Raw genomic sequence first — 24,050 nt, forward strand, 5'->3', positions numbered from 1 at the left:
CAATCCTCTGAGGGTCCTTCTGCAGTACCAAAAATCAATTGAAGAGGATGTCTGAGGATCCTAATTGTATACCTGGTGCAAGCTTTGAAGTGGAAGAAACTTCTGGAGTCTTCCCCCCACAGAAGTGACTGGAATTTCCTGCCTCCTTGCCCTGAAGTCAAGCTGTCTGGGGGCATGAAAAGCTAGTGTGACGTTATTTGTGTGTGTGCTGAGGCAGTGTCTTTGAAGTGAAAGTTGGGTTGGGACAGCCCCTACCCCCATCCTGCTTGGATGGCCCATCCTGCCAACACCAAGTCCCTCCATTGACTTGCTGTCTTAGAGGAATACACAAAGGCATAAAGGCATAAAGGCCAACTGCCATCTACACCTAGCAATGTGATCCAGGATACAGTCCACAGGCACCCAATGGTTAGAACAAAAAAATGCCAACTTTTCAAAAGTAGCATTCTCAGAATTGTGACTGTAAATATGACTTTACCCTTAAAGAGGATTTGAAATCCAATTCCTTATGCGCCAAACATGAAATTTCTACTTGCTCACAAATTAAATGTATCACTTATTAAATATAATAAGGTAACCCAATGATATCCCATGGGATTGGTAAGCCTCACAGGAGTAAAAAACTAATTTGACAGTTTTTCACTACTTGGACATGTAAAACTTAAACATACATGCCTCACTTTTTAAATACTCTGCTCTATGGACTGTTTAGAGCCTAGCTTAGGGGTAACATATGCATTAAAAAGGGTGTTTTAAGCCAGACAAGGTTTTATTTTGGCAAGTAGAATTGGCAGTTTAAAACTGCATACAGTCACAATGGTAGACCTTAGACATGTTTTAAGGGCTACTCAAGTAGGTGGCAGAATAACTGTGGCAATCACACTAGTTGCATTTAATTTACAGTCCCTGGGTATATGGTATATCACTTTCCTAAAGACTTACAGGTAAATTAAATATGCCAATCAGGTGCAAACCAATTTTAAAATGTGTTAGGGAGTGTGCACAGGCACGTTAGCACTGGTTAGCAGTGAGAAAATGCAGGCCAACAAAAATGAATTCAGCAAAACAGGACGGGAGAAGCAAAATGTTTGGGGGTGACCCAGCAGAAAGAGCCAAGTCCAACAAAAATTCTATCTAGAATGTCACTCAGGAACTCTTGACCGATGTGTGAAAAACCTTAGGGGCAGTAGGTGTCAGGATCAGCATTGATGAGAACAATCCAAGTGCATCAATTCAGCCATCACCACATGGATGGCAAGTCCTAAGAGCACCATCCCTTAACGGGATTACAATGTAATGGATGCAATGCACTCCTCCAACCTATTCCCCACTGAATGTGTGGCACAACTGTGTACATCTTCCGGCTCCTTATCCACTCAGCAATGCAGGCAAGAGTTGAAGAACCAGATGAAGTTCCCTCGTGTGATCTCCAGACGCCTTAAAAGGGACAGAGACTGATCACATGGCATACAATGTGACAGAGTGGTCTTTTAACTTACTTGTTCATGATGCTTTTGGACATAGGTACATATGGCAGTGTGTGCCAGTACTATTGATACATAATGATGCCCAATGGTAATGTGTCACTTTTATTGTAAGTCTTCGAATGAAGGAAGTTTGTTTTATGTACTGGAATGTTATAGGTATTTGTAAAGTGCTCATGCTTTGAGGCTTCTTGGCACCAAGATACATATTAATGCTGCGATTAGAGCTGCAGCATTATGATGAAAACAGGAAGTTTTTCAGTTGCTGTCCGAAGCGTATCATAGAAGATTTTCGATAGAAAGAGGTAGTATATTCCATATTTTTGCAGTGGCAACTGAGAAGGCATGTTGCCAAATGAAGATGTTCTTGTTCTAGAAATATTTAGCAAAAGTAGCTTGTTGGATCTTGCTGGAGGTGGCAGCAGATGGGCACAGATTTATTACAGGGGACGAGGACATAGTGTCAGGTGTAACTACTCTGTCCGGGGGTAAATCAAAAGTTCATTCTTGGCTGGATGCAACTTACGATAGTTCTGAGACATCCATGAATGTACCAAGTGTAAGGTGTTTGGTAGGGCTGGAGCAGGGGGAGCGTTTTGTTTAAACCCAAAGGTCAGCTGTGTGTCATCAGTAAAAACTTGCACCCTCCTTAGTTAAGAGTTTAACATGTAGAGGTTGAACATAAGGGGTGAATGTGTGGACCCATGAAGCACATCGCAGCTGAAAGCTGTGACTTTCGATACACAAGGAGGTAAGGTAACCACTTAGTAACGATTGGTTAAATAAGAGAACAGCCAAACCAAGACTTTACCATGGATTCCAATTTCATGAAGGATGGTGATTAAAATTGAGTTAACAATAGTAGTAAATGCGGCCAATAGGTCCAAAAAGCTGAAGCCTGCAGCCTTGCCGGTGTCTGCCAATCTATGTATATCACCGACCACTGAAAAGACCACCAGTTCAGCACTCCTGCCAGCTCAGAAGCTAGCTTGGTGGGGATCCAAGAGGCCGTGTGGTGGAGATTCAGGAGGCGGCAAAGTCCTGCGACTCTTAAAAAACAATTTCTCTAGTAGTTTGGACCTGTAGGAGAGGAGGGTTACTGGTATGAAGTTATGTATGGTCTAGGTTCTGTTTTATTAACAGTAGTTTTGTCATTGTAATTTTCCAACTATTTGGAAACAAGTTTAATGAGGAGTTCAAAAAGAGTTGCCAGGTCACTTTCTAAAAGCAAGCTGTGGTTCCCGAGCCAGTGTGGGGGACAAAGATTTAATGGGGTTCTTCACGGATGACTCTGTTTAATTATTGTGGCCAGTTCTTCTTTTGCTGTAGAGGAAAACGTTTGGATTGGGCTGGTAGGGCCAGTCATCATCTTCACATTCAGTCAGGTCACAAAATATATTTTCCTATATTATAAAATGTACAATGTTTAAAATGTCAGTAAAGAAAGTCTTCATTTTTTTTGCAAAGAACATTAGAAAGCAGAATGCCATTCATTGCAGCTGTGGGCAATAGTAGCTCCTTAATTACAAGAATCTGCTTATTTGAGGGATTAGGTGCTTAAATTATGCGGCAGTTTTAGTATTGTAACTTTGCTTTTGTGATCTTTTGTTTTGTGTTCATTAGCTTTCAGCCTGAATTCCTCCAATGTCTTTCTGCTTGCCAAGTTTTAATTTTGATAAATCAGGAGAAAATCATAGATTCTTATTTGGTTTAGACGGTTTTCCTACGTCCTATGGAGGAAACGAACGCTAAGCTATTAAGCAGGTTGTATGAAAATGAAATTAAAGAGTCATTGATATTTAAAATCTGAATTTGAGTGACTCAGGTTTTAAGTGACTGACAATTCAGGTGCAGTGGTTTTCCAGATCTTTGTAGCTGGGAAGGAATGTTAGGTGAACTGGAACTCGCTGAAGAAAGTCTGAGACGGATACATGCTAAGTAGTGGTGAGACCATGCAAGCGACATAATTTCCCTACATTGTATATTGTTCCAATGAACGAATATGGGCTCCAAAAGGTGTCCCTTAACATGAGTAGCTTGGTTTGAGCTTCGCTTTAAGTTAAACATTTCAAGCAAATTCTCAAACTAGAGTGCTGGGCCTGAGGATAGCCACAGGTTGAGTGTTGAAGCTCGAAGTAGTTATACTGGGAAGTCAGTAGATTACGAGAACATTCTAACCACTTTTGGAACTTTTGCATGCATCTCCCAAGTAAGTGGTCAGAGGGAAAACAGAGTACATTTTTATGCTGTGGTCTGCGCAATGAATCACCACAACTCTGCCTCCCCGTTCAGAGATGCAGTTTTAGCATAACATTTTATATTCTTTGGTGGGTGTTCAATGCGAGCGGTAAACCAGGTATCGGTTATAAAAAGAAGATCAGGGTTGAAATATGTTGTGTATCATTGATGTTGTGTCTGTGAGCAATTGATAAGTGAGCATTACACAGCAGAGAACTTCTTGTCGAAGGTTTATGTGCCTTGGGTGAGAGAGGTTCGGATAGGCGGCTGTGGTGTTATGGAGACAGGGAAACACAGATTTGTTCCTTTAATATCTGTTGGGTAGCTCTATCAAGAAAGATTTTAGGGTTAGTGAGGGCTAACAGTTACTCTTATGAGAAAACCAAAAATAACCCACCTCAGGAGAAAGAAGCATCATGTCTGGGCATTGGGCATGTTAGCTCATAGGCATGTGCAGACAAGCTTGCCCTAAGCATTCCCACTGCACGTCAAAGCTTCAGCCTTGTTTAAATAGGCCAGATGGATCATGCCGTTGACTAGGCGGCTATTCAGAACTCCGCTAACATGGCAATTGGATCAAAGAACATAGAAGAAATCATGAATTAATTTCACAGAACAAGCCCCAACGTACTGATAGCCATATTTAGAAATATACCCCAAGTCGCTCACAAATCAAATTTTACAACTGTATTTAAGCCCAATTTAAGAACTGGGTAAAAATATAATAAAAGGGCGAATGCAAACTATTTACAATAGTTGGTTTAAAAAATACAAGTTAAAAAAAATAGCATCTACCAATTAGTTACAGTGTTGAGCTTGCAGCATCAAATAACTTCATATCAGCACTGAATTCGACAGCAGAGTAGCAATGGAGCTGGTACCTACGAGTGCGTCTGTGCTGCTGCGTCGTTTAAATAGGCTGGGTGGCACGTGACCTGAGGACTAGACCACTATGCACAACTTCGCCAAGATTGTGGCTAGATCAAATAACATAAAAGCACTCACCAATTCATTTCACAGAACAAGCCCCAATATACCTATAGTCAAAGAAATACACACCACTGCCACCCAAGACACATTTATTAAACCTAATTTAAGCCTAGGGTAATAGCTGGATAAAATCTAATAAAAGTGCAAGTGCTAAATGTTTAAAATAGCATGTTTTAAAACTACATGGTCAAAACAAGTGGAAGAAACGTAATAGTGGCAGTTCTAAACTTGCAAAAGTAACATAATAACAACATTTGAGTGGACAGCAGCAAGTAACTTAATAGCAGAAATGAGTAAGCAGCATAGCAGCAATGAAATAGGTATCTAAGGGCCCCATGCATTAAAATTGTAAATTGCAAATAGCTAACTGCGAATTCCTGAGAATCGCAATTTACAATGCATGAAACTCAAAGAGTTTCATATTCCGATTCCTAGGGGGTTGCAAATCGCTCTACCTCATTATTATTAATGATGTAGATCGCAATTTATGATCCCCTAGGATAGCAAAAACCACAGAGATGGTGGGGTGCTGAGGTCAGCAGACCCCCATGTCCGTGATTGCTTTAAAATAACAATTTTTTTTTGTAAAGCAGTCCGTTTTCCTTAAAGGAGAACGAGATGCTTTACAAAAAGCAAAATGAAAAGTTTTCTTTTAATTTTTTAAGATCAGGCAGTGGTCTGTGGGACCACAGCCTGCTTTTAAAAATGCGTTTACAACTATTCACAAAGGGGAAGGGGTCCCTTGGGACTCATTCTCATTTGCGTATGGGTTACCACCTACTTGAAGTAGGTGGTAATATGCAAATGTTTTGTAACAGGATTCACGGTCACAAAACATTCAAGCATACCGTTGAGATTCGAGTTTTGGTAGGGACGCCCTAAAAACACCCATTCCAAATACGGAATTGCAAACCCATTTTGCGATTCGGGAACAGGTTACCAAATTGTTAATTGGGGTTTGCTGCATCTGAAAAGCATTTTTGGCATTCGCAAATGGGCCAATTCAGTGAATTGGCCCGTTTGCGAAGGCAAAAATGCTTGATGCATGTGCCCCCAAGTACCTACGTTTAGGACACATTTCCTGTCTCTTCATCAGTCCATCCAGCGAGTCTGTGCAAATTTTGATATCTGTTTTGGTTGTGCCTTCCTGAGATTCGCAATTGCTGTCTGGATATTCCTTAAGCGGGATTCCACCTCACACAGCTGCAGCGTGTAATGAGCTACACACTATGGTCATAACACAGATGGCTGTACGACGGTACACCACAGGTAAATACATCGTATGCCTTTGCCACGTATTTTTTAGCATGCATTTATTTACCCTGAATATGCATTTACAACACATGCCAATGCCACGCATTGTTTTTAGATTTAAAAACAATGTATTTGTGGGAGGAGACCCCCCAACTTACCTTAAATGCGTGGTATTGGCATGCATTGTAACTGCATGTTCGCGGTAAAAATATGCGTGCTACAAAATGCATGGTAAAGGTACAATGAGGTAAAAACCTCGTTGTAAAATGCTGTTTCCCATCACAGACAGTCTTGAGACAGTAAAGAAGTTTATACCCAGACAGGTGCAGGAAAGGAAATTTGGATTGGAGTATCCTAAAACACCCGTCAATGATGCAACATCTCCTCGTGTGTGCTGTGTTGCTGGCATCCCCTGGGTCTCTGTAATTGCAAAGGGTGTCATCAACCTTGTTCTCAAGACCTAACTGTTGTCACATTTGGTAGGTAAATGAGTTCAGATTACACATATTGTGCCATGCATCTTCCCCCCCTCGCCTCACACACCGCCACCTCCTGAAAAAGAAATATAACGTTTAGGATTTCAGTTTAGTCCATAGTCTGCCTAATGTATGCATTCGCTGTGATCTTCTACAAGAACTTTTGTGCTTCATCCTCCGTGGAGCAGAGATTAAATTAGCCTTTCTGTAGAATTTTCATCTTGGCAGGATAGATGAAAGTAGTTTACAACCCCGATTGATGAAACGCTAGGAGTAATGCTTTAAAGTCTTTTCTTCTCCGAGCGGATTCCACCATCATATCTGAAAAAATTTACATTGAATATTCATTATCCACCTCAAATGCTTTCTCCTTAATTGCCTTTCTTAAGACATTCTCTTTAACTAAAAAATCAACAAAATTTACCAGCAACATGCGAGGGTATTTGAAATTGGCGCACCTTGGGCAGTTACACGATGCACATCCACAATTGCTAAATCCTACGGATAGTCCAGTTACTTAAGCAAATTGTTCACATAACCAATTGGACTTTCCGCGTCCTCCGTAAAGTTCCGGAATGCCTGTACTTCTAAGATTAGACATACAGGAATGATTTTCCAATTCTTCCTGCTTAATCCTTAGTGCTGCTAGTTGTTTTTTAATATGCAGCTTAGTCCCAGAGGCCAACGTCAGCTTATCCTCACAGTCTGAGATGCATTGCTCCATTGCTTCCATTTTATCAAGAGCTTGTGAAATTTTCCCCTCTAGACTAGCCATGGGGTTTTCCAAATGCCTGACAATTAATTGTGGCGTAGCCTTCATTGATTTTATTTCTTCCAAAATCTCACATAGGACCACTTGTAAGGCGCCAGAAAATTGAGTCGCTTTTGATGATTCAACTGGTGTGCTCTTCTGCCCAAGGCTTGGATTACTGGACCCTCTGTTGTTATCAAGTTCTGATCTCCATTAGGGTATTGTCCATAGAACTGTGCTCGCCCTGATGGCCTATTGGAGATCCAGGGGGGAGGGGAGTTGACTCCAAACTGGAACCGAAGCCCAGCATGTTTGTGCTGCTCAGGGTACTCAGTTTTCTCTGAAAGAGCAGGAAAAACTGAAGCACTGCTGTTAAAAAATGCCTCCATTTGAGTTAGCATCCCAGCTGGCTCCGCTGAGCTCTTATCACTACCATGACATGAGGAACCTTCATGTCCCTCTCCTGTCTTGTAGGGTGCTAAACCAGTATCTCCATTTTAGCCACCATATCCACCATTCCTCTGATGACAGAAAGCTGCTCCTCCCCGTTCCTCCTGCTTTTGAGCCTGTCCCAGGCAGATGGCCGCTGATCTTACCGGTATCTGGCACAACCTTAGGGAGTCCCATGACCTCTGGTGGCTGAAAGGCAGAGTCCCATATTGGCAGCTTGGAGACCACTGTCTCTGGCCCGAACCAACTTGCTGGTAGCAAGTAGAGTTTTCCTTTGGCGTTATTTAGCCAATTGACACTGGAATACGTCAAGCAACCTCCCGTAAATCATATATGTTTCCCACTGGGGTCACCCTATTTGCCTTGGTACCTCTTTTAAGTGATTTTAACGGCATAATCAACTATCAATTTTCCTTCAAAAATAGCAGGTACAGGCGAGCCCAATCCCCACCACTTGCACACTTTGCTTACTTTCTGGGCATTCTACAAATTCCAGCAAATTGAGAGTCCACTCTTGCTCCACTCCTGTGGGAAAGGAGCTGGTCAGTGTGCTTTGATTCCGAAAGTGAGCCACCATTGGCAAGTAGAAGATAGGCTGCTTCAAGTGCCCGAGGTCCATACATCCAAGCTCGCTAATTATCCTGGTGCGCTGAGCCAGAGCCTCGCGCCTTCCGTCATGAATGGCAATTTTCCCAAAAACTGCACACCGAAACACGCTGTAGCCGCAGTCCTCCGATCTTCCACCAGGCTGTTGAATTCATGGGTCATGGCTTGCTTTTGGATTGCTGCATGGCAGCTGTGTCTCGCATTTGTAGTCGGTGAGGGGATGGGGTGAGAGAAGCTGTGTGCAGCATACTATGGGGACTGCCTACACACCATCCTGGCAAGGGTGGCAGAGGTTCTGGCCTTTGCGAACCATGGTGCCAGATTGAGGAAGATTGGAACTCAGGAGTCATATTGGGGTGGGCTCCAGAGTGAGGGAGGGCACACGATGTGGGGTCCGAAGTTTACAAAATGGTAAGAGTTTGCATGATGAGGAAACCAAGGGTCGAGCATTTCTGGTTATATTTCTTTGTTGGAGAGTCATGCGGGAAAGTTTATGTGCAGCTATGTATACCCAAGGACCATCTGACTGGCAGGTGTGGGCAAATAGCCTTTTAATCACTTTGGCACATTGCACTTTGTCTAATGGCACCTTACCTCTTGCTGAAAGAGGAGGTGCATGATGAAAAATCTAATTGAGCATGAATAGGTGTATAATGCTGCTGGAGAGTTTCTTGGAAAGCACATGTGTTGAGGTGTATAACCAAGATCCTTCTGTTGGTCCGGCTTGGGTGAATGACCTTCCAAGCACGTTAAATACTGAAGCACTTTTCCAAATGGCACTTTGTTGAATGACACTTTACCAGATGTTGAAAGAGCAATTATATAGAGAAATGAAGTTAGCAGTATGCGCTTCCTGAGTGAAGCACATCTCTGGCAATGCCATAGTGGAGACAGCTCAGATGAACCAAGGATTTTTAAAATGGCAGCAAGGACTTTGGACTTTAGTAGTGGAATATTTTGATTTAGTGGCCACTATGGGAAAAGGAGTCACACTGGTTTGTGATATATTAATGATATATCCTCCATTGTCCCCGACACTGTGTGAAATGAAAATGTAAATAAATGAGAATACAATACGATGCTTTAAAAAATCATTTTGAGCAATGCCAATGGCTTAAGCAACAAACAAAAGAGCAAGTCAGTTGAGGGCTGGATAAAAAGTAACTCCCCTGACATCATTTTGCTCCAGGAGACCCATTTCATTGAGTGGGGGGAGCCATACTCTGCGATGTTTAGAAGTTGGGCTAGATTTGTATGTTTATCAAATGCCAGAGCAGCCCACAGGGAGGATGGCTATATATATTAAAAAAGTTCTTAAATATCGCATAATCACTGTCCATACAGATAAAAAGGGGAGGTGGGCATTGGTGAGTGAAATAATAAATGATGTCAGAATCTCAGTCGCCACAATTTATGCCCCTATTGTGGATGATCCAGCTCTGCTGTCGGAACTTTTTCATCTATCCCTGGGATCTTCATCTACTTCTGTACCCGAAAGTCAGACAGGGGTATCCTGCTACACCCTTCTTGTTTGCAATGTTTATAGAACCTTTATCAATTACTGTTAGAAAAGATTAGTGTACACAACCCCGTTGGAAGGAATGTCAACAACCACTTCATATGCCAATGATGGGGCATTTTATTTAAAACCAGATGTGGTCAACCAACAAAGGGAGTCATTATCATAGCGGGCGGATCGCCATCGCCCGGATGGCGGTGGTGATTCGCCCGCCAATTCCCACCGCCCGCCTACCATTTCCCACCCGCCATATTATGATTTTTCCGCCGGTCGGACAGCGATGGGGGAAAAAGGGCTCCAATATGGTGGCGGTGTCTGCAAGACACCGCCATCCATATTAGGATGAATGCGGAGACGTGTGCCGCCATGGAAAGGCATGCGGTTTCTGCCTTACGGGGCCCGCTGCGGGCCCCCAGGATGTTCAGGGGGTGGGGGGTGTACTCGGGGAGGGGGTACCATGTGCACAAGGTGGCAGGCACCACGCTGTGCCTGTCACATTGTGAATTCAAAGGCACAACATGCATTTTTCACATTGCGGCGGGTGCTGCTTGCAGCACTGCCCGCCGCAATGTAAAAAATGCAGAATGTGCCCACCAATGCCACTGGCGGGATCGCCGCCACAATGGTGGGCGGTCCCGTTTCCCAGGACAGTGGTGGGTGGACAAAGTCATGATAAGTCAGATAAAAAAAAAGCTGTTCTTGGTTACTTTGATAGCTAGATCCATAATTTTATAAAATTGGAAGTCTGAGGCCCTGCCCACTTTTGATCATTCGCTTGCTAAAATGTTGAAGATAAAGGGTTTACAACACTGATATACACTGTGGTCAGGCTCCTACACCAAATATCTCAAGGCTTTTGGAGGGCTATAAGCATATACATTTCGTTGATATGAGAAATCACTGGATTTGTGGGTTTATATAGGACGTAAGGGGGTGATTGAGTCGTTCTTCTTATCTATTTATTGTATTTTAATTAAATGTTTGCCCTTTCTACGGATCTCTGATGTATTTATGTGAACTCTTCCAATAAAAAATAAAAAAAGATTGCACATATTGCTGTTGACCTTCCATTTTCTTTCTGGATTTTGATGGCCATGTGTGTCATACGTTTCTTTTAGTTGCCCTTATCCATACAGACCACTTTCATACCATTGGTTGATGGTGCAGTGCTTCAGAATGTATGAGTCATGACTTCTGTCTGGGTACTTGGTAACAGCATTACTGAAGAAGTATTTGGCATTACAGGTCTTCTGTATGTTTAATGAGTGTGTGCATTTGCGGTTTCTGTATATGAGTACCATATGCATAACATCAGGGGCATCCATGATGTGGGAAATTTGTTATCTCATAGAAGTATACTACACTACTTTCCAGTTAGCACGTTGTTTGGGAACCAAGGGTTTTGTGGTGTGATGGACAGGAAGAATCTCAGTTGTATCTTTGCATTCCAATAAATCAGGAGTTGTTAGATTGTGGTTATCAGTCTTTACATTTGAAATGTTTCTACTTTGCACCATTGAAGATACGTTTGTTTAATATATATTTATTAATATGCATGTTTGTTTTAAATTCATTTAAAGTTGCTTTATTGTGTAATTTCATGAAATGTTATTTTCATGTACTTCTTTAGTAAGGTTAATTAGGTCATAGTCAGGTTGGTTGTGGAAATAAGGTAAAAACTAACGTTTACAAAACAAAAACAAACTCTGAAATTCACCAGTTATAATTTGCTGAGCTAACTATAACTTGCGCCCCACCATACACTGCATGACACTGGTGATGACATCACCAATGATATCTAAAATTACATACTAGACGACATCACTGATAACAACTTAGTCATATTCAGAGTGGAGTTACATGTGGGTCCATAACATGTAAATATCATAAGCCTTGGAGACAAGGGTGATTATGCATGTTGAAAGTTATATGGTGCACTGTTTAGAAAGCACTATTTGGGGTTCATCAATAGGGTGTCGATTGAGCTTGAGTGATTGCCAGTGGCTGAAATTCATTCATGCATTATATCTATAACCTTTGTGTTGTTGCAGTTTATGCCCTAAATGTAACAAGTATGCCCAGAGGTGGTCCTGTGCTCAATGTACCACAGGACTGAAGGTACACTCTATTAATGAACCACAAGTAGTGCAGAAACGGTCTAGAGTTGCTTGTGGTCCCTCCCGAAGGGGGCCGAGCCTGGCAGTTCAGGACAGACTGTTCCCATGAGGATAAGGGTCCATACTGATTTGCATAAGACAGGTCTTTCATCTAGAGTGACATGGCGGACAAAAAAACGATTGACTGGAATGTAGACCTGAGCAATTGCGAGTAGCTAAGATTCAAGCATTCCATCCATCTCCTTGTAGTTCTTACAGTGAAAATATTTGCTTATTACTCCTCTTTGGTTTCACTGTGGATGGTTAGTATTTATTGTGTGTGTGACAGTTACCCATGTGGAGTGCACCGGAAGATGCTCATTGTAGCTTGCCGGTAGGAGGAGAGTTTAATGTTTAGATAACAGACCCTCAGATTGATGAATATGTTCTGAGGGGAGAAAAAACCTGAGGGCAGTGTTTTATATATTTACTAAAAGGGAGACTCGGAAGTGCCTGATGGAGGACTGTGAGGAGCTAGCAGGAAACACCCTTTATTGGGACTGGAGTACAATAACCACATTTGAACTACGTTATTTGAAAAAGAGGAGATTGGGCCAAGGCAATCGGGAGGGCGGGGCAGTGGCTGTTGGAGACTGGAGTTGCAGTGAACCAAGCAACTTGTGACCGCCAAGACAGGATTGAGAAATATATACCACCAATAGTCACAGCCGCTAACACAAGGTCGAAACACAGGCCAACCGCCGCTGCGGTGTGGGGGGGCCCTTGAGCTGCGGGGGGCCCCTTCAGCACAATACTCAGGCAGTGGCGGCTGGTGACATTTGAAAGTGGTGCGGCGTAAAATTTTAGTTGAAGTGCACAGTGGCGAGCGAGCCCTAACAACCTAAGGGGGGGGGGGTTTGAGGGTTCTCACAACGAGACATTTTTGAAAAAAGAGTGGGCAAATGGTGCACTTTCAAGCCAATTTTAGAAAGCAAAGTTGTACTGTGCGCCCTTCCTGCCAGTATGAATGTCTATGCATTTTGGGCAAACATTGAAGTGAGCACAAATCGTGTTCTCCTACTCCCATTTTTATTGTTAATTTACTGCTCTTTCAGAACATTTTCACCACTCCTGAGTCACCACTCACCCGATGTATTATACACCCTAAGGACATATATAGTCTAGTAAAACATATAAAGAGAAATAGCGGCCATTGGCATAGTTTTATGAAAACAAGTTCTGTTTCAAACAAGTTGCTCTTCCTGAAAAATATATCTAGTCCACTTTCACATAACCACTTTAATACTGTGTCTCATAGAACCAACTGAAAGGTACATGCATCGGAGTTGCTATTCAGCAGTGCTGACTGAAGACGAGGGCATTCCCTTGTCGTTAATGCCTTGGTGGCCGTTGGACCTCCCTGGGTATTAACAAATGATAAATGCCTGACCAAGAGTACAGGTATTCTTACTGCACCCATATGAAAATGAGCATGATCAAAAGTGTTTTTCTGATACTTCATCTTTAAATGACTGAGTGACAGCATCATTTTGTATTCAAAGCTATGGCTCAGAATAGGGTTGTTGCCATTAGCCCCAGTAAATGCCAATTCAAAAAACAAAATGCCGTATGGAAATGGAATGAATGAGTCTAATACTATTTCATTTCAGAAGAAGTCACAGAATAACATTGGGAAGCTTCCTATAAGTGGTAGGGCAGAAATCTTTACATTGAATATAAAGTGCAAGCAAAGCGAAAATGAATCATATATGGGTGGGCAGCGCAGGGAAGGGATTTCTTCACCCACAAGAAAATTTGAGAAAAAAAATGGGTGGGAATGATGCATTTTCAGCATATCTTTCAAGAAAATCTGCTACCATTTTTTTTTTTTAAAGGTTCGAATGGGTTCACAAAGAGACACGTGTCTCCCTGCACTCACTCAGATACATCACTCAACTTGTACTCACACAAACTCGTTGTTCCGCTCACCTTGCACTTCCAGACTCACACTGCTTCACTCACTCAGCACTCACCAAGCATACCACTCATACGCCACTCACAAGGGCACATCACTCACTCAGTGCATTCACACCGTTCATGCCACACTCATGACAGCACATCACTCATCCAGTGTATTTATTTATTATTTATTTTGAGAATTTGTAAAGCGCAGCTGACACCTTGCAGGCTTCCTGGCGCTGGAAATTACTCTGTTAACGGATAACCGGGAGAACAGTTCGACGGACAATTAATTTGGGGAAGAGCCAGGTCTTGATACGTTTCCTGAATGGAAGAAGCTGTGATATCTGCCGTATGTCAGTGGGCAGGCTATTCCACAGCTTGGCCGCTGCAACACTGAAGGATCTGCCCCTGTTCTGGTTCTGTTGAATCTGGGCACCTTTACCAGATAGGCAGAGGATGAACGTAGGTCTCTGGCAGGAGTGTACCACAGAAACAGGGCTTGCAGAGGTTTGGGTCCAAGTCCGTGCAGAGCTTTAAAGACAATGCAGAGGGACTTGAAGGCCACTCGTTGTTTTAAGGGTAGCCAGTGTAGCTCAGCCAGAGCCGCTGTGGCCGAGGCCCTCCTCGTCCATCCAAGAGCCAGCTTGGCGGCGGCAGACTGAATTCGCTGTAGTCGGTCCATCATCGTGACTGGAGACTCCAGGAGCAGGGCGTTGCAATAGTCCAGGCGACTGAGTATCGTACACCTGACTATCGACGCCCTGGCTTGTGCCGGGAGAAGAGGCATGATTTTCCGCAGTGATCGAAGCAGGGCTGTGCAGATCCCCACAGTTTTCATCACCTGGGTTTCCATACTTAATTTGTTGTTCAGCATGACTCCCAGGTTGCGTACCGAGGGAACTGGCAGAGGTTTGTCTCTAAACTCCGGGGGCCAAAATTCATTCGGAAACTGACGAGGTATCTTAGTGCCTGAGCAAAACAGGATCTCCGTTTTAGCGGAGTTGAACTGGAGGGAGTTTCTGTGTAGCCATCCAGCCGTCTCTCTTAGGCAGTCGTGGAAGGTGGAAAAAGGAATGGCATCTTCACCTTCCCACGAGAGGATGAGCTGTGTGTCATCCGCGTAATTTATTGTTTTGACCCCAAAGGATTGGATCAGTTTGATTAGCGGGATGAGGTACACATTAAAAAGGATAGGGCTGATGGAGGAGCCCTGAGGAACTCCCTGGGGTACTGGTGCAAAGGCGGATTGAAAAGGGGGAAGGGAGACAGCCTGTCTTCTGTCCCGGAGGAAGGAGTGAAACCAGAGCAATGCAGTGCCTTCCACTCCCACTTCACCAAGTCTCTGCAGCAGCCTACCATGGTTGACCGTGTCGAATGCGGCAGACAGGTCCAACAGTATCAATGCCACTGGCTGGCCCCTGTCTGCACGCATGCGAAGATCCTCCATGGCAGTTAAGACTGCTGTTTCGGTGCCGTGGGCAGGACGGAACCCGAACTGGTGATCGTCTAGGAGGTTGTTTTGTTCTAGGTGGGCGGACAGGCACGAACTGACCCATCGTTCGGCAACCTTCGCTGGGAAAGGCAGCAGAGAGATGGGTCGGTAGTTGGAAAGACAGTCTGGGCTCAGGGAGGGTTTCTTCAAGAGAGGGGTGATTAGTGCCTGTTTCCAAGGGGTTGGGACAAAGCCACTGTGCAAAGACTGGTTGCAAATTAGGCGCATGGTGTCAAAAAGTTCATTACCAAAAATTTTCCAGACTTTTGGAGGTAGGGGGTCGAGTGGAGAACCCGAGGTGATACCAAGCGCAAGTCTTTCAAACTCGAAGGCCGGGACTGGAGGAAATTCCCACAGTCTAGCCAAGAGGACAGAGCCTGGAGACGACAAGTTTCACGAGCTGGTGACTGGTCTCTGCGTGTTAGAAGTTTCTGAAGAGGGAGGTGTTTTCAGGTTATGAATAATGGTGTTTATTTTATTAATGAAAAACACTGCAAGGTTGTCGCAGAAGGCTTGGGTAGGAGGCTGTGTAGAGGTGACACAGTCCGGATTGGTTAGGTTTTTGAGTATTTGAAAAATACTTTTTGAGCTGTTCGTAGCGTTGGTGATGATGGAGCAATAATGTTTAGCCTTATTTTGGGTGATGGCAGTTTTATACTCCCGGAGGTTTTCTTTCCAGAGGGTTTTGTGAGTGTCAGAGTAACCCTGCCTCCACTTTCTCTCTGCTTGTCTGCATGCTAGTTTGAGAGCTCTTAAGGAGTCATCAAACCATGGGGCCGGCGCTCGTCTCTGAGGTTTGCCCTTTTTCAGAGGGACGAGGCGTTCCGAGGTGCTGGAAATCCTTGTACAAAGGGATAGATAATTGGCCTCAACTGGTTGAGTAATGGAGAAACTGTCTTCCACTTCAAATACTGGGCCATTCAGTCTGAGTTTATCCAGAGCCTTCCAGTCTCTGTACGGGGGTACATGGCCGTGGAATGCCTGTCTGCAAGACCTGCTACCTACTATGTGAAATTTGATGAGTGCATGGTCAGTCCAGCACATTGGCAGAATATCGCTCAGAAGTGCTAGCTGGGGGGAGGAGAAGATTAAATCGAGCTGGTGCCCTGCTGCGTGTGTGGGTTTGTTCACTAGCTGGGAAAGTCCCATTCCTTCACAGGAGAGTAGGAGATTGTTGAGTGCAAAATCTAGGCTGCCATTGGGCCAAAGGTTGAAATCGCCCAAAACAATCAGGTTGTTGTGAGAGGTAGCCATATTAGTGAGGGTGGTGAGGAGCGACTGCTGCGGAGTAGAATTAAAAGCTCCCGGCGGGCGGTAGCAAATCACCGCCGTAAAGGTAATACCAAGGTGACAGTCGATGGAAAGGCCAAGTATTTCGGTCCCGACCACTGGGTCCATAGCAATAGTTTTTGCTGACCAGGACGCTCTATAGATTACCCCGACACCACCGCCCCGCCCCTTCAGTCGTGGGAGATGCAAGATTTTAAAGTCTTGTGGGCAAGCCCAGTCCAGTTCTATATTGCAGTCAGAGTGGGTCCATGTTTCCGTCAGGAATAAAGCATCAAGATGATGATTATCTATGAGCTGGGCGATTTCGTGAGCGTGTTTTGGCAGGGACCTGACATTCAGCAAGCCACCAGTGAATAAGCCTTTGCGCGCAAAATCGTGCAGAGGATAGGCGGTGTCTTGGAAGGACAATTGTCCTTCATGAGCGAAGTCTCTAAGGCGGAGTAGAGCCTCACGCGTCAAGTGTGGAGAGCTACTGGTGGACGGGGGGATCGAGGCCGCGGGTACTCATACAACGTACTCTGGGCTCACACAGGCACACCATTCATAACACTCACAAAGGCACACCCTTCACTCTACACTCAGTCTTACCATTACTCACCCTGAATTCATACATGCACACCACTCACCCGCACTCACACAGTTAAACAACTGACCGTACATTCATACAGGCACGTCACTCACTAGCCACCCCTGAACCCACATTTAGATTCCATGGTGCTGCAGCAGCGCTAAGCTTTACCTGGCCCCCACCTACTCGGGCAGAGTTCAGTGTGTTGTGGAGGAGGTGTTGTCTCGACCAGTACAAAAGTTAGGAAAATTACCGAAAGCTGGCTGTTTCCTCCACTACAGGATCACAAACTCCAATTGAATGTATAATTCATTACATATGCAGGTCTTTCTGCGACCCCCGTGTGACGTTTTGAGATGTGAACTATTACGACATAACCCACATCACAAAAGCCACATGCTTTCATAATCCACATGCTGCTGCTCACCGTGCCAGCATTGTGAGCAGGTTTTATGTGAAGAGATGAATGAAAGGGACATCATCAATAGCCTCGGAAACACAAATGCAGTGACCAACTAGGTCTAGCAGCAGTGAAGATTTAAAAAGCACACTTTTTGTAATGCAATGTGCACAGCACATAAAATGGATAATAAAAATACAACATTGTTTGAAAATGAATTGAACATTTTAAATGTAGGGTCTTTTTGTCTGGAATCTCACGGCTTTCCACAGCTGGGACTCAGCTGTTTCACACTAACAAATAGCAGGGTTGGTACCGCCATCTAATGTCTGCAGCAGCATGAAGGGGTGATTACATGGCACTGTATGAGTTTAGTTTTCATGCTGTACGGTAGTGTTTTACAGCTTTTTCCCTTCAAAGTGTGAGCCCGTCCATGCTTCAATAATAGTGATATCGCAGGTGTTGTAAATGGTTGTATTCGAAGTAACGTAAATTTATACAGCATGCATGGTGGGCGCAAAGATTACATTCTTACTATAAAATAGCGAACTGCGGGTATTTTCAGGTTTTGTATTGCACGCTTAACTTGAACTAAATATACATTTCAAGATAGTGCAATATTAATTTATACAGTTTAACTTACGCTTTTTAGGACCCTCCATGACTATGCCCTTGCTATACAACCACCGCAAAGAAATAGATAACAAAAACGCTAAGTTATCAAAAAGATCAGTTATGTAAGTCTGATAATGAACCACCAGGCTAACACACAATCTATCGAAGTCTGGGAAGCGTTCAAGACACCTTAAGTTATAGGTTATTTATTTTTGCTGGTACGTTTAGAACATACATTTTAAAACTTACACTGGAAAGTTTGTTGGCGGAAATTAACGTATGCAGACACAACAACTTTTTGTGTGTTTTACGAGGTCCAAAGAGGTGTACACTGGTTACTGGATGTAAAAGGTTCATACTACATGAAAAGGTGGCCTCTAGAAACTCGACAACTTCAGGCCGGCCCAAACAACGCAAGCACAGGTGCCCATGTTTTAGTACATATTTTGAAAGGTACAGACATTCAAGGAATGCACTGTTTTAAACGCACGCACAATGTATTCCACTTCAGTGAAAACTAGATAAAAACGTGATCAATTTATATGCATGCCTATCCCCTTTTCAGAACTGAGTCAGGACACTTTTTCCAAGGAGGCTTCTGATCTCTGCAGGCTTTGCTCTTCTAAGAATGAAGCAACCCTGCACACTGTGTGCACTTGTAAAGCCCTTCTAGAAGGAAGACGATTCTGGTTAGCCATATTTTTCTGCAGCAAGCTTTTTTTTCTCCTGTGATAATACTGGAAATTTACGTAAAATTGTTAAATTTTTGATTGTAGCCATTAGGAGGGTGCCAAGGACAATTTTATATTGCAGTAGGAATTTCTTCCAGCCTGTGCTGACCGTTATGAATTTTATCTGTTTTATCTGCATATTGCATGTAATATTTGATGGTTTCATTTTTGGAATTTGTATGTATTGCTTGACCTTTGATTAATTGCCATGGAATTAATTAACTAATGCACTGAAGGCGTCGGTTGGATGCCCGTTCGATGTATGCTGGGAAAACAGGGGAGAAAAGATTGTTCATATATGATTAATTTTCGCTTTGCTTGCACTTTATATTCAACGTAATGGTTTCTGCCCTACCACTTATAGGAAGCTTCGCAATGTTATTCTGTGACTTCTTCTGAAATTAAATAGTATTAGACTCATTCATTCCATTTGAATACAAAATGATGCTGTCACTCAGTCATTTAAAGATGAAGTATCAGAAAAACACTTTTGATCATGCTCATTTTCATATGGGTGCAGTATGAATACCTGTACTCATGGTCAGGCATTTATCATTTGTTAATACCCAGGGAGGTCCAAAGGCCCACCAAGGCATTAACGACAAGGGAATGCCCTCATCTTCAGTCAGCACTGCTGAATAGCAACTCCGATGCATGTACCTTTCAGTTTGTTCTGTGAAACACAGTATTAAAGTGTTTATGTGAAAGTGGACTAGCTATATGTTTCAGGAAGAGCAACTTGTTTGAAACAGAACTTGTTTTCATAGAACTATGACAGTGGAGAAGTGTGGCTCAATGGTTAGAGCAGCAGACCCTGATGCAGAGGTCTGGCCCGGGACCAGGGTTCAATTCCCTGCCTCGTGGGTCTTGGGCTCAAAAATTCCAAGGACCTGACAATTCTCGCCTCGGTACCGATTCCAATCATGGAGTCCCACTCTGCAACTCTGGGCAATAGCTTGCTTAGTCTCCACAACGGCCCCCACAACGCTAAGGATGCCTGGCCTCCACCTTGGGGGTTCCACAGCGGTATTCGTACAAGCGCCTTGAGACCCTTGCGGGTGAGTAGTGCGCTATACAAGTATTAATTTACAATTTATGCCAATGGCCGCTATTTCTATCTATATGTTTTACTAGACTAGATATGTCCTCAGGGTGTTTAAAACATCGGGGGAGATTCAAGACTCAGGAGTCTTGAATATGGTCTGAAAGAGCAGTAAATGAACAATAACAATGGGAGTAGGAGAAATGGATTTGTGCTCACTTCAATGTTTGCCCAAAATGCATAGACAGTCATACTGGCAGGAAGGGCGCACAGTACAACTTTGCTTTCTAAAATTGGCTTGAAAGTTCACCATTTGCCCAATCTTTTTTCAAAAATGTCTTGTGGTGAGAACCCTCTGACCCCCCTTCTTAGGTTGTTAGGGCTTGCTCGCTACGCTCGCTCGCCATTCTGCACTTCGACTCAAATTTTACGCCGCACCACTTTCAAATGTCACCAGCCGTCACTGCACATACATCCAAAGAGTTTGCCTTTTTGGTGGAATTCATGATGCTGATACTGAGCAGAAAAACACTCAACTGCAGCCAAGGGGCAGATCGCAAAAAGATGCAAACCAGAGACACAGAAAAAAGCAGGAAACCAAGACAAAGAGGACAAGGGCAGAGAACACCCAAAGATGGTGGCAACATAAAACAAAAAGAGCAGCAAAGAATTAAATAAGTGTTAATGGAGGCTAATACAGTATTTAATTTGACTACTAGAAAAATAGAGGAAACTGAAATCCAGATATTAACTCTAAGACAGTCACACTGTTCAGAAATATCTTTTGACAAACAAACAAGGAAAGGCCTTTTCCGTTGCATTAGGAGATCAAAGCTTTTGAAGTTGGGGCATGGCTACTGCGCCGCGCATGATGGCAGCTCCCTTCTGAGCTCCGCTGTGACGCTGACTAAGGAAGAGGATTTCGACCGCTATGGTAACCTATCCAAGTGCCGGATGGTAGTGGATGTCTCCCGCATTATGGCGGCTCTTATCTGTTCTGCTTTATGAGTGCGGAGGGCCTGTATCTGCCCTAATTCAACTGTATCTCCTCTTTACCTCACGAACGCTGACAGCCACCATTTTGTATGCACGGCGACCGTCGCGTCTGAGGGGATCTTCACGAGTGGTCTCCAGGGATGCTGTAGGCATACCACTTTGGTATTTATATACCATTTTTTTTTTTTTAACATCTTCTTGGGCTACTGCATAACGCTTGTGTAGGAGAGGATGAGTTTTCTGCTGAATGGACATTATTGACTATTTGCTGGCATCCTTTTTCATTCAGAGCCGCTTCTCTCCACTGCCACTTGCCTCTTTCTTCATCTCTATTGCTCTTGCATGCCTGTGACTGCCTTTATTGTTCACGCTTTCATATACAGGTATGTCTATCTATTACCATGCCATACAAAGGTTAAGCTGTCGACACCCTACTTGACGTAACAAGCATTTGGTGATGTAGTAACCTCTCAGGATTGGTGTCATTAATCATATCTACAGGTTATCTTCCCTTTCACTATTTGCTTTTGCTTGCTGTTACTTGACCTCAAATTTCTCTCATCAGTGAGTTGCCTTCTGGAGGGTCATGTCTGGTTCATCATATTGTGTATGAGATAGCTCCTCACCCTGGTTGCCTTTCATAATTCTGTGTCTCTTGTATATGGGAAGGATCTCTACTTTTAAAAATCATCCTACTTCCTGTCATCAAATTTACTTCGTTAAGATGGCCAACGAATCCACTTCTTCCGCGAGGTCATCTTCTTCTAATCCGGTTTTAGATTCTGTCTTGGAGGAAATTCACACTTTAAGGCCATTCATGACCGCCACTAAAGAAAAATTACAATTGATTGAAGATAGATGGATCAATATAGAAGGTAAAATGTCTAAAATGGAGCAGTGAATAAGTAACCTGCAAGACGCGACTATAAAAATTCCTTGTTAGAGCAAGAAATTCATAAGCTCAAACTCCACACCGAGGATTTGGAAAATCACAACAGAAGGAACAATCTTAACCTGTATGGTTTACTGGAAAATATCGAAGGTCCGGATCTCCTTTCCTTTCTGAAGATATTCTATGCTAGCCTCCTCAATCTTCAGTCTTCAGCTCCCCTCAACATCCAACGAGCTTGGTCATCTTCATCCTCACTCTACCAAACCACGAGGCATAATTATGCTGTTTCTTGAATTTACTGACTTGATGCATGTTCTCAAAATTGCTAGAGAGAAACGTCGTCTTGTTTGGTCAAGCCATAACAGCTTCATTTCACAAGACCTCTCCAATGCTACCAACACCAGGTGTAAAGAATTTCTGGCCCTTCGGCCTCAAATGAGATCTATGAATATTTATTATGGCATCCTGCATCCTTGTTTTTGCAAAATCACACATGAAGTTGTTTCCCGTACCTTTGAAGATCCTCTCCAGCTAAAACAATTTTTACATTCCATTGCTTGACTGCCTATGGCTACATCTGCTCAACGTTCTTGAACTTTTTATCCTCTAATATTGTTAAAATGTTAATTGCTAATGTTTTGCAATTGTTACTGTTACCTCTCGTCTAGCTCTTAATGTTCCTCATTTATTGTGATCCTCAGCGGTCTTGACAAATATTTGGTTTTCTATTATTTTACTTATACTATATCTTATATCATCTTCTCAATACTTTTTCTTATCCTCTTCCCCTCCGCATCTCTGTGTTGTCTGTCTTGCCCTTGTCTGTGTTGTCTGTCTTGCCATTGAGTGCAGACATGCCCAGTTTCCATTTCTTATTCTGTTTCGTACAGATCTGGCTTTTTGTCTTTGATCTGTCATTCCTTACTTTTTCCCCTTCTAACTCTACTTTCCTCCTTGTTTTGTTCCCCCTTCCTAATTTTTCCTATCTTTGCTTATCTTCCCTTAACTTTTCTTATATGTATATGAATATTTCTTTTTTGTGCTTCTGTGTAAACCTCCTCATTCTGTACGGTTCTTTATCATCTATTATTCTTTGCTATTTCTTTGTGTCATTTACTATTGATAAATGGTGTATTTATGTCTTCATTGTTAATCAACTCATGATCTTTCTATTTCTTATTTCTTGCCTCATTATTGACAAACAGTATCGTTTTCCTCCCCTTGTTGTCTCTGCAGTGTGTCATCATTGTTCTTGTACCCTTGTCTTTAAAGTGATATATGCTTAATGTTGTGTCGTGGAACGTCCGTGGTCTGGGTCACCCTGTCAAGCGTCAGAAGGTACTCTCTCATTTATCAAAGTTAAATTGTCAAATTGCGTTTTTACAGGAAACCCACTGTAATGATGTTGAATCTCTTAAGCTTAAATGCCAGTGGGTGGGCCAGGTTGTTTTTTCACCTGCGGTCAACCGCAAGGGTGGGGTTGCAATTCTCTGCCATAAATCTTGACAAATTCACATTTTGTCTACTGAAAATGATACAAGTGGATGTTGGGCAATACTTCCGGCCAAGGTCCATAATAAAACAATCACTTTCTTTAATATTTATGGACCAGTTCATCCTGACCCTGATTTTTGGAACATGATTAAATTAAAATTATCTTCCATTTCCAATCGCAATATTATTGTTGCTGGAGACTTTAACAATTGGCTTGATCTCTTTTCCGACAGAAAATCAAAATGCAAATTTAAACCTGACCAGTCTCATAAATCATTTCAATATGCTATTGCCTCTCGTCCACTTTTTGATGTATGGAAAACTTGCAATCCGGACCAATATGAATTTACTTTCTTCTAAAATGTTCACCATACAATTTCACGTATTGATTATATTTTGGTTTCAAAATCCCTATTACCCTCTGTTCAATCCTAAGAAATTGGATCCATTTTTATCCCTGTTTCCTTGTTATTTGATCTATCCCCTACCAACTCCAAACATGCCCGATGGAGATTTAACAACTTTCTTCTGTCTGACCAATCCTATATATCTGAGGCTACCTCTTTCATAAATGAATTTTTTCTGTTTCACAAAGCTAGTTATACTTCTATTCATAATAATTGGGACGCCTTTAAGGTATCCTTTAGGGCTTTCACCATTACATACACGGCCAAAAAGAAGAAATAACTAAATTCCCAGTATCT

The 24,050-nt window shown here is 42.9% G+C and overlaps 1 protein-coding gene across 5 annotated transcripts in view; it reads left to right on the forward strand.

The window, feature by feature from the left end:
• Window positions 1-24,050, forward strand: part of LOC146858146 (uncharacterized) — a 289,171-nt gene that overhangs the window by 254,205 nt on the left and 10,916 nt on the right. For 4 of the 5 annotated variants that reach the window (XM_085648904.1, XM_085648902.1, XM_085648899.1 and 1 more), the window contains one exon: window positions 23,089-23,190. The exons of the other annotated variant lie outside the window; for it this stretch is intronic. The gene's annotated coding sequence lies outside the window, so the exon portion shown is untranslated. The remainder of the gene's footprint in view (window positions 1-23,088; window positions 23,191-24,050) is intronic. 5 annotated transcript variants of the gene reach the window in all.

This window comes from Triturus cristatus, chromosome 3_2 (genome assembly GCF_964204655.1).
Source record: "Triturus cristatus chromosome 3_2, aTriCri1.1, whole genome shotgun sequence".
Taxonomy (NCBI): domain Eukaryota; kingdom Metazoa; phylum Chordata; class Amphibia; order Caudata; family Salamandridae; genus Triturus; species Triturus cristatus.